This window comes from Crocuta crocuta, unplaced genomic scaffold (assembly GCF_008692635.1).
Source record: "Crocuta crocuta isolate KB4526 unplaced genomic scaffold, BGI_CrCroc_1.0 scaffold132, whole genome shotgun sequence".
Lineage (NCBI taxonomy): Eukaryota > Metazoa > Chordata > Mammalia > Carnivora > Hyaenidae > Crocuta > Crocuta crocuta.
In genome coordinates, this window is record NW_027528611.1 from 1,416,423 (window position 1) to 1,427,445 (window position 11,023).

An 11,023-nucleotide genomic window follows, 5' to 3' on the forward strand; every position below is an offset into this window, starting at 1 on the left:
AAAGAGAAGCTATAGTTTTGGAAAAAAGATTTGCTAATCATATATCCCACTATGGACTTTTATCTAGAATATATGAACAACTCTTGGGGTACTGGCTGGCTCAGTTGTTAAGCCACTGACTCTTGGTCTCAGAGTGGTGAGTTCGAGCCCTGCTTTGGGCTCCATGGTGGGTGTGGAGCCTACTTAAAAAAAAAAAAACTGTTAGTATTAAAGAGTAAGAAAACAAACAACCCAATTTTTTAAATGATTTAAGCAGATAGTATACAAAAAAAAATGTGAATGATGAATAAGCATCTGAAAAGATATTCAACATCATTAGCCATTAGGGAAATGCAGTTGAAAACCACAGTTAGATATGTGCCTAGATTTTAAAAATCTGATAATGTTAAGTACTCATGAAGATGCAAAGCAATTGAAACTCTTCTATGTTGCTGGTGGGTATAAAAAATGGCATAAACACTCAAGATAAACTTTATTTGGCAGGGTCTTAGAAACTTAATATATATGCATACACCTTATTACCCAACAGCCACACTTATCTACTTACCCTATATAAATGAATCCATTTTTATGATTTTATTTTTTATTTTATTTTTAAATTTATTTATTTATTTTGAGAGAGAGGGAGAGGGAGAGAGAGATAGAGCATGCGCGCATGCAAGCAGGGAAGGGGCAGAGAGAGAGTGGGGAGAGAGAGAATCCCCAGCAGGCTCCACACTGTCAGCACAGAGCCCAATGGAGGGGGCGGGGGGGCTCAAACTCACAAACTGTGAGATCATAACCTGAGCCAAAATCAAGAATCTAACTCTTCACCGACTGAGCCACCCAGGGACCCCCATAAAGATTTTATTTTTAAGTAATCTCTACACCAATCATGGGGCTCAACTCACCACTCCAAGATTAAGAGTCGCATGCTCTTTGGACTGAGCCAGTCAGGCACCTCTGTATAAATGAATCTTATGTTCACACAAAAACCAAATAGAGTCAGTTGAGCGTCCAACTTCACCTCGGGTCATGATCTCATGGTTTGTGAGTTCGAGCCCCTGTGCTGTGCTGTGTTCTGTGCTGACAGCCCAGAACCTGGAGCCTGCTTCAGATTCTGTCTCCCTCTCTCTCTGTCCTCCCCCGCTTGCGTGCTGTCTCTCTCTCTCAGAAATAAACACGAAAAAAAATTTTTAAATACAAATGTTAGTATAGCAAGTAGCTCTATCTATCCATAATTGCCAAAATCTAGAAAGTACTGGAATGATCTTCAATAAGAGAATGGATAAATGAACTGTAGTACACTATATAATAAAACACCACACAAGCAAGAAAAAAGAACTACAGACAAAGGTGACAACATGAAAGAACTTCAAATGCTGAGTAAAAGAAGCCAGGTTGCAAAGGTTACATACTGTATGATTCCATCTACATGACCTTCTGGAAAATCCAAAGCTATAGAGACAGAATAGATTAATGATTGTTAGGAGTTAGGAATGCAGGTTGGGGGGTTCACCATAAAATAAAATGGGATCCATGAGGAACAATTTAGGGTGATCCTGATTGTGGTGGAGACTTCACAAGTCCACATGTGTTAAAACTTATAGCACTATTTACCAAAAAGCCAATATGACTATATGTTGTTAGTTATCAAGTATATACAAATTAAAACCATTATGAAATACCGCTTTACCCCCACAAGAATGACTAAAATTAAATATACAGTACAGACAAAACCAAATGTTGACAAGGGTAGGGAGCAACTAGGGCTTTCATCCACTGCATGGAAATCACTGTGACAAATTTCTCATGAAGTTAAACATAACCTATGACCCAGCAATTTCACCTCCAGGTATTTATAAGAGAAATGAAAACATATGCACATAAAAAGACTTATACATCAATGTTCATAGCATCTTTATTAATAATCACCTCAAACATAAAATACTGTGCAAAAGGAGCCAGGAAGAGAAGAGTATTTACTCTATTATTCCATTTATATGAAGTTCAAGAGCAGTTGAGACTAATCTATGGTAATATCAGAACAATGGTTAGCTCTGGAACAGAACTGAAGAAGAGAAGAAATGATTAAAAAGGGGTATAAAGGAATTTCCTGAGGTCTGGGAAATGTGGTCATGCAGGTACATACATTGTCAAAATTCATAGAACTGTTCACATTTAACATCTGTGATTTAACTGGATATAAATTTACCTCAATAAAAAATTGATCATATATATGACATATATCATATCAGTGATATATATGTATATATATATCAGTGAGAAAGCTGTTATTTAGCTTAAATAAGAAACCTGAATTGTGAGATGGTCTTTACACTCATGTTTTGCTGAACATTCAATCAATTTTTAATTTTTGTTTTGATGATCAGAAGTGTTGAAAATCCCCACTTATAGATTCATAAAGATCTATTGTTACAAACGGAATTAAAGCTTCTAGAGTGTTTTTTAAAATCAAGGCAAGGATAATCCTATCTCAAGGAACACCAGAATTCTTCAAGTATGTTTGAGTTAAACTTCAATTGTAATGTTTTGTTCTAAGATCAATGAATTCATCTTCAGTTAGGTCAACATCTTACATCTTTGATTCAGTTTATATAAGAAAGAAATTGATTGCATATCTATAGTTCAATTTAGGAGCCATCAAGATAGAAATAACTTTTGAAGGACTTCTGAAGTGCTCCAGAACTTTGCAGATTTCTCTTTTCAAAGAAATTGACAGAACTTTGTATTACAACTCCATCTAAGACAAGCATATCTTCCAGTTTCTTCTTTATCGATCACTTAACCAGGAATGTTCTAAATTTTTTAGGAAGCATCTATAATGTTGACTTCATAACATCAAATTGAAAGATTTAACTCATTCAACATGGTTAAAAGTATATGCCAGATAAGCCAATACATAGATAGAATTCTTTTTCTCATGGCCCAAGGGTGGATTTCTTTCTCTCTTTTTAAAATTTCAATTAAAGTAAAACTTCTGCCCTTCATCTGAAAGCACTCGAAGGCATATCCCCACGAAGGCCAGTGAATTTCTATGTGGTAGGGAAAGAATTCATATTTTGCTTCATATCTTTACAGCAAATTTTAAAACGCATTTGACTCAAAAATCTGCCTCTGATGAAGTTGACAACATTCATGGCTACTGACAAAACTTCTTTTTCAGGGTTGTTAGAAAAATCTTGTTGTCAGTGTATGTCTGTGTAAAAAGACAACGAGTGATGTGAAAAGTTTCCTTTCTTGTGACGGTAGCAAAACTCGGTGCATTACCCAACGTCTGAGGGCCTCCATCCATACAGGATCTGAAGGTTTTCTTTCCAAAGTTTGATTTGGCAAAAAATATTTTTACTGTTCTCGAAATGTCCGTAGCCTTTTTAGTTTCCAAAAGGACTCACAAAATAAGAATTGTTCCTTGATGGCATCAGCATGTATACAGGAAACACAAAAAGGAAGCGGGCTACATTGAGACGTATCTGTGTAGAGACATTATCTTATTTAGATGCCTTTCAGGCTGGACAGATGTGAGAGGCTCTTTCAATTTTGCTGACATTATACTTCAATTCACATTAATTCTTATACATATACATGCCCCTCTCTGGCCTTTGTGTTCCGTCACATTCAGTAATGCACGTATAATAATATAACACATGGTCTTCATCATCCGTCCTTTTCTTTGACATTTCATTTTAAATTGGGTTTGTAAAAAATATACAAAATAAAGCTAAAATAAAACACTTGATCCAATTTACTTAGTTTCTTTTATTTTGAAATCATTTAAGACTTCTAGAAAATTTCAAGAATAATACAAAGAATTCCCACATACCCTGGACTATATTCCCCAATTGTTAACTTCTTACTGCATTTATTTTATCATTTTCTCTCTATATATATATACACCTATACCTCTCTCTCTCTCTCTACATGTATATATATAATTAATTATATATGTATAGATAATATAATTATATATAATTATATATTTTATCATTTCATACAAACATAACACATTCATCTCTATGTAAATACATGTTGCTTTCATGAATCATTTGAAAGTAAATTGCAGACATAACTCTTTATCCCTAAATACTAAAGTTTTTGTTTCATAAGAACAAGGATATTCTTTTACTTAACCATAGTATAAGGATCAAAATCAGGAAGTTAACACTGATATGCTACTGTAATCTACAGACCTTATTTATATTTTTCCAACTGTCTCACAATATCCTTTATAGTAAATAATAACTTTTGGATGAATAAATTGTTTTAAATGTGCTATTCACACACACACATGCACGCACGCGCGCGCACACACACACACACACACACACACACACACACACACACACTGGAATAAGGAAATCCTACCGTTTACAATGACAAGGTGAACGTGGAGGGCATTATGCTAAATGAAATAAGCCAGGCAGAGAAAGGCAAATACTGCATGGTTATAACTTATATGTGGAATCTGAAAAAAAAAAAAGAGCTCATAAAAACAGAGAATAGAAAAGTGATTGCCAAGGGCAGGGAGATAGGGGAGTTAGGGAGAGGCTGGTAAAAGGGTAGAAATTGTCAGTTATAAGATGAATAAAATCTGATAATCTAGTGTATAACATGGTGACTATATAGCCTAATACTGTATTGCACAATTACAATTTGCTAAAAGAGTAGAGTTTAAATGTTCTCACAAAGTAAAAGATAAAATATATGAGGTGATGGATGTGTTAATTAAGTTGATGGGGGGAATCCATTCACAATGTATACATATATCAAATCATCACATTGTATGCTTAAATATCTTATAATGTTATTTGTTAATTATACCTCAATAAATAAATAATTTTCTAGTCCGTTCCAGGATCATCTGTCAAATTATGTCATGTCAGTTTAGTCCTCTTTAATCTGGAACAGTTCCTAAATCTTTGTCATTCATAACCTTGAGGTTTCTTTTCTTTTCTTTTTTTTTTTTCTGGTTCCTGAATCAGCTTTATTTCTCTGGGAAGGGAAATCTGCACAGGCAATTCAAATTAAGACAAAATAAATATATGAATATCCATGTAAAACTGTCCTTTCTAATGAACAATGATACACAATGTACAATTTCATGTTCACTGGGTGGATTTACAAAAATGTACCATTCCCAATTGATAATCTGGACATTTTTTAAAAGGCATTTTGTGGAGTGCTCCTCAATTGGAATTTGTCTAATATTTTGTGATCAAACTGGGGTTATGTACTTTTTGACAAGGATACCATAGATATGATACTGTGCTAACACCCAAAACACAAATAATCTAGTGAAGAAATGGGCAAAAGATATGAATAGACAGTTTTCCAAAGAAGACATCCAGATGGCCAATCGACACATGAAAAAATGCTCAACATCACTCATCATTAGGGAAATACAAATCAAAACCACAATCAGATACCACCTCACACCAGTCAGAATGGTTAAAATGTTAACGACAGATATTGCTGGAGAAAGAGGAATGCTTTTGCATTGCTGGTGGGAATGCACTCAGCCACTCATTTGGAGTGCACCAGTGCAGCCACTCAGAAAACAGTATAGAGGTTCCTCAAAAAATTAAAAATAGAACTACCCTATGACCCAGCAATTGCCCTATTAGGTAATTATTCAAAGGCTACAGGTGTGCTGTTTCAAAAGGGCACCCCCCCCCATGTTAACTATTCTTTTTTTATCTTAGTAATTTTATTTTTTTCTTTTATAATTTATTGTTAAGTTGGTTTCCATATAACACCCAGTGCTCATCCCAACAAGTGCTCTCCTCCATGCCCATCACCCCCTTCCCCTCTCCCCCACCCCTATCAGCCCTCAGTTTGTTCTTAGTATTCAAGAGTCTCTCATGGTTTGCCTCCCTCCCTCTCCCTAACTATTTTTTCCCCTTCTCGTCTCCCATGGTCCTCTGTTAAGTTTCTCCTGTTCCTCTTATAAGTGAAAACATATGGTATCTGTCCTTCTCTGCCTGACTTATTTCGCTCAGCACAACANGAAAAAGAAAACTGAAGTAATGAAAAAGAAAAAGAAACGATACTGTGATCCTCTTATTGGGGGTAACATGATGTCAGTTTGTACCATTACTAGCGATGGTAACTTTGATCACCTGTTTAAGGGAGTATCTCAAGTTTCTCCACAGTAAATATACTATTTTCCCTTTGCAATTAACAAGTATTTGGAGGTGTCCTATTTCTCCTCAAAATTTACTAACTAGTTTTTAGCATCTGATGATGACTCTCGGCTAATCAGTTTTTACTGTGAGATCTCTCAAATGGTGACTTTCTAATTATGTCATTCCTTGTGGCTTTAATGGCTGGCATTCTATTGTAAGAGGTTTTCCTTCTCTGTAATGTATGTATGTGTGTATGTACATACGTATGTGGTTGTAATAGCATTCAGTTATTATATATTACTGTTATTTATTTTAAGGCCCCAAGTGACATTTGTGAAACTCAATTTTTGTATGATTTTTAAGTGAATTGTTTTTCCTGAACCTAGAAATAAGTAATTTGTATGTTAAGTAAAATGATACTCAAAAGATATGTGTAAGCTATAAAACAAGGCAAATTTTATACTTTATCTAGTTTTATCACTTTTATTGACTTTTAATCCTTATAATGGATTATAGCAGCAGTAGTTCAAGAATTATAAGCTTCCAAAAATCTTGTTATTGTTGCACATGATGTTGAATGGCTTTCTGTGCCTTACTAGAAATAACGGTTCTTGTTTTTTATGTCATTCAGTTTTGCACAAAGTTTTTATTATCATATATATATCACACAGTAATACAGTGTTATAATAATTGTTTTTATATAATCTGTGTTTTTAAGATAGTTAAGAAAAAAATGAGGAGGGGTGCCTGGGTGGTTCGGTCAGTTAAGTGTCTGACTCTCAATATCATGATCTCATGGTCTGTGGGATTGAACCCCGCATCAGGCTCTGTGCTGACAGTGCAGAGCTTGCTTGGGATTCTCTCTCTCCCTCTCCCTCTCTGTCCCTCCCCTTTTCTGTCTCTCCCTCTCTGGCCTCCCCCCCCCACACCAAAATAAACATTTTAAAAAAAGAAAAGAAAAGGGGGATGGTGCCTGGGTGGCTCAGTCGGTTAAGTGTCTGACTGACTTCGACTTCAGCTCTCAGGTCAGCATCTTGGATTTCATGAGTTGGAGCCCCACAATGGGCTCTGAACTGGTGGTGCAGAGCCTGCTTGGGACTCTCTCTTTCTCTCTCTGCCTCTCCCCCACTTGCATGTNGTTGGGATTCTCTCTCTCTCTCTCCCTCTCTGTCCCTCCCCTTTTCTGTCTCTCCTTCTCTGGCCTCCCCCCCCCACCCCACCAAAATAAACATTTTAAAAAAAGAAAAGAAAAGAGGGATGGTGCCTGGGTGGCTCAGTCGGTTAAGTGTCTGACTGACTTCGACTTCAGCTCTCAGGTCAGCATCTTGGATTTCATGAGTTGGAGCCCCACAATGGGCTCTGAACTGGTGGTGCAGAGCCTGCTTGGGACTCTCTCTTTCTCTCTCTGCCTCTCCCCCACTTGCATGTTCTCTCTCTCTCTCTCAAAAACAAATAAGTGAAACTTATAAGGAATTAAATTAAAAATTAAAAGAAATGAGGAAAACTAAGAAAAGAAATGAGAAAAATTATGTTTCTAGAGTCTTTCATATCAATCCACGTATTTACCATTTGTGGTGCTCCTAAATTCTTCCTGTGGACTTGAGTCTTTTTTTGGTGTCTTTTCCTTTCAGTCTAAATGAATTCCTTTAGTATATCTTAAAGGCAGCTCTGCCAGTAACACATTTTCTGTCTTTATCTAGAAATGTCATTATGTTACCTTCCTTTTGATAGGGTAGATTTGCTGGAGAGAGAATATTTCATTCAGCCCACTGAATATGTCATTCCATATTCTTCTGGCCCCCATTGTTTCAGATGAGAAGTCAGCCAACAGTTGTATTGATGCTCCCTATATACGTGATGAGTCATTTTTTTCTTGCTGCTTTCAGCTTTTTCTCTCGTCTTTCAACAGTTAGATTATGATGTGTCTATGTATGGATCTCTTTGTGTTAATTTTACTTGAGGGTTGCTACATTCTTGCATGTATAAATTCATGTTTTCATCAGATATGGGAAGCTTTTGACCATTATTCTTTTAAAAAGTCTTCCCTTTTCTCTCTCTCCTCTCCATTTCTTCTTTGGATACAACCATTAGACATACATTGGTATTCTTGATGTTGTCCCACAGATCTTTGAGCACTGTTTATTTTTCTTCAAATTTTTTTTTCAATCTTCAGATTGGGTAATTTATATTTATTTTATTCAAGCTCGTGGGTTCTTTCTTCTGCTATCTAGAATCTGCCTCTAAATCCTTCTGCTGACAATGTGGAGCCCAACAGTGCAGAGCCTGCTTGGGATTCTCTCTTCCTCTCTCTTCGCCCCTCCACTACTCATTCCTCATTCTCTCTCTCTCTCAAAATGAATAAAACAAACATTCTAAAAAATAAGTGGAATCATACCAAATTTATCCTTCTGTGACTGGCTCTCTTTGTTTTAGCATAATATCTTCAAGGTTCATCCATGTTTGCAGCCTGTGTCAGAATCTTCTTTCTTTATAAGGTTGAATAATACTCCATTGTATGTGGATACCACATTTTGTTTAACCATTAATTCATCAATGGGCATTCAGATTGCTTCTACCTTTGGGTTATTATGAATATATTTCTTTGAAAATGTGTGTGCACATATCTGTTCATGTTCTTGCTTTCAATTCTTTCGGGTATATACCCAGAAATGAAAATACTGAATCATATAGTATTTCAATGTTTAATATTTTTAGGAACTGCCATACTGTTTTCCACAGCAGCTGCACCATCTGACACCCCCATCAGCAATGCGCAATGTTTCCAATTTCTCCACATCCTCACTATTAGTTATTTTCTAGAGAATATTTTGTGTGTTTTTCTTCTATACTAGCTATCTTAATGGTATAAAGTGATATCCCAATCTCATTGTGCTTTTTATTTGCATTTCCTTAATGATTAGTCATGGTGAGCATCTTTTCATGTACTTATTAGCCATTAGTATATCTTTTCTGAAGATATGTCTATTCAAGTCCTTTGCTCATTTTTAAACTAGGTTGTTGGGGCTTTTTGTTGTTGTTGTTGAATTGTAGGAGTTCTTTATATATTCTGGATATTAATTATCAGATACATGATTTGCAGATCTTTCCTCCCATTCCATAAGTTGCCTTTTCATTCTGTTGGTAGTGTCCTTTGATGTACTAAGGTTTTTAATTTTGATGAAGTCCAAGATACCTATTTTCTCTTCTGTTGCCTGTGTTTCAGTGTCATATTCAAGAAATCATTGCTAAATCTAGTGTAATGAAGGTTCTCCTTTATATTTTATCTAAATAATTTTATAGTTTTCACCCTTACATTTAGGTCTTGAATCCATTTTGAGTTATTTTTTGTAGATTATGTAAGGTAAGGATCCAACTTCATTCTTTAGCATGTGGATATCCAGTTTTTCCAATACAACTTGTTGAAAAGATGGTCCATTCCCCATTGAATAATCTTTGAATCCTTGTCAAAAATCATTTGATCGTCTATGCAAGGGTTGATTTCTGGGCTCTCCATTCTGTTCCATTGATCTATATGTCTGTCTTTATGCCAGCACCACACTGCTTTTGTTTGTTTGTTTGTTTTTGTGTTGATTTTTAGATTTTCAAATGTTTTAATTTAAATTCCAGTTAGTTAACATACAGTGTAATATTATGAGACCTTCAATTTGTTTTTTTTCCTCAAGAATGTTTTAGTTATGGGATCCCCTGAGATTTCATGTGAATTTTAAGATGAATTATCTCTTTCTACAAAAAAAATGTTTTTGGGATTTGGATAAGAGATTGATCATACAGATTGCTTTGAGTAGTTACTTTATTCAACTAGAAAATATTCTTTCATCCTTTTTTATTTTTTTTTTTAACAATTTCTATCTATTAAGAATCTCTAGGGGGGCTCCTGGGGGGCTCAGTTTGTTGAGCATCCAACTTCGGCTCAGGTCATGACCTTGCAGTTCATGAGTTTGAACCCCACATCGGGCTGTCTTCTGTCAGCACAGAGCCTGCTGCAATCCTCTGTCTCCCTCTCTGTTTCTCTCTCTCCCTCTCTCTCTCGCTCAAAAAAAAAATTAATAAATAAACATTTGGGGGAAAAAAAAAAAAAAGAATCCCTAGGAGTGTCTGGGCACCCAGACACTCAGTCGGTTGAGCATCCAACTCTTGGTTTTGGCCCAGCTCATGATCTCACAGTTGTGAGACTGAGCCCCATGTTGGGCACTGCATGGAGTGTGGAGCCTGCTTGGGATTCTCTCCCTCTCTCTGTCTCTCTCCCACTCATGTGCAGTCTCTCTCCCTCAAAATAAATAAATAAACATTTAAAAAAAGGAATCTCTATTTATTGATTCACTAGTGTTATGCTTTAATTCTTTAAATATAATTTCCTTTATTTCTTTGAACATAATTATAATAGCCTCCTTGAAGTCTTTGTCTGCTAAATTCTTTATCTGTGGTCACTGAGAGTTAATTTATATTGACTGCTTTTTTTCTCTTGAGTATGGGTCACACATTCCCATTTCTTTGTGTCTTGTAGTTTGTTGTTTTTGTTGTTGAAATTGGGCATTAAAATTTTTTTCTAATGTTTATTTTTGAGAGAGACAGAATGCAAGCAGGATCCAGGGCTCCGAGCTGTCAGCACAGAGTCTGACGAGGGGCTCAAACTCACGGACCACTAGATCATGACCTGAGCCAAAGTCGGATGCTTAACCAACTAGCCACCCAGGCACCCCCAAAACTGGGGCATTTTAGATAATATCTTGTGTCAACTCTGGATTCTAATCTCCCCACACACAGGTTACTGTTATTGATATTTTTTGTTTCCTTGCTTAATAATTTGTCTGGGCTAAACCCATTAAATCTGTCTCTCCTCTAGTATATAGCACAGATGTTTCTGTCTGTTCTGTTAT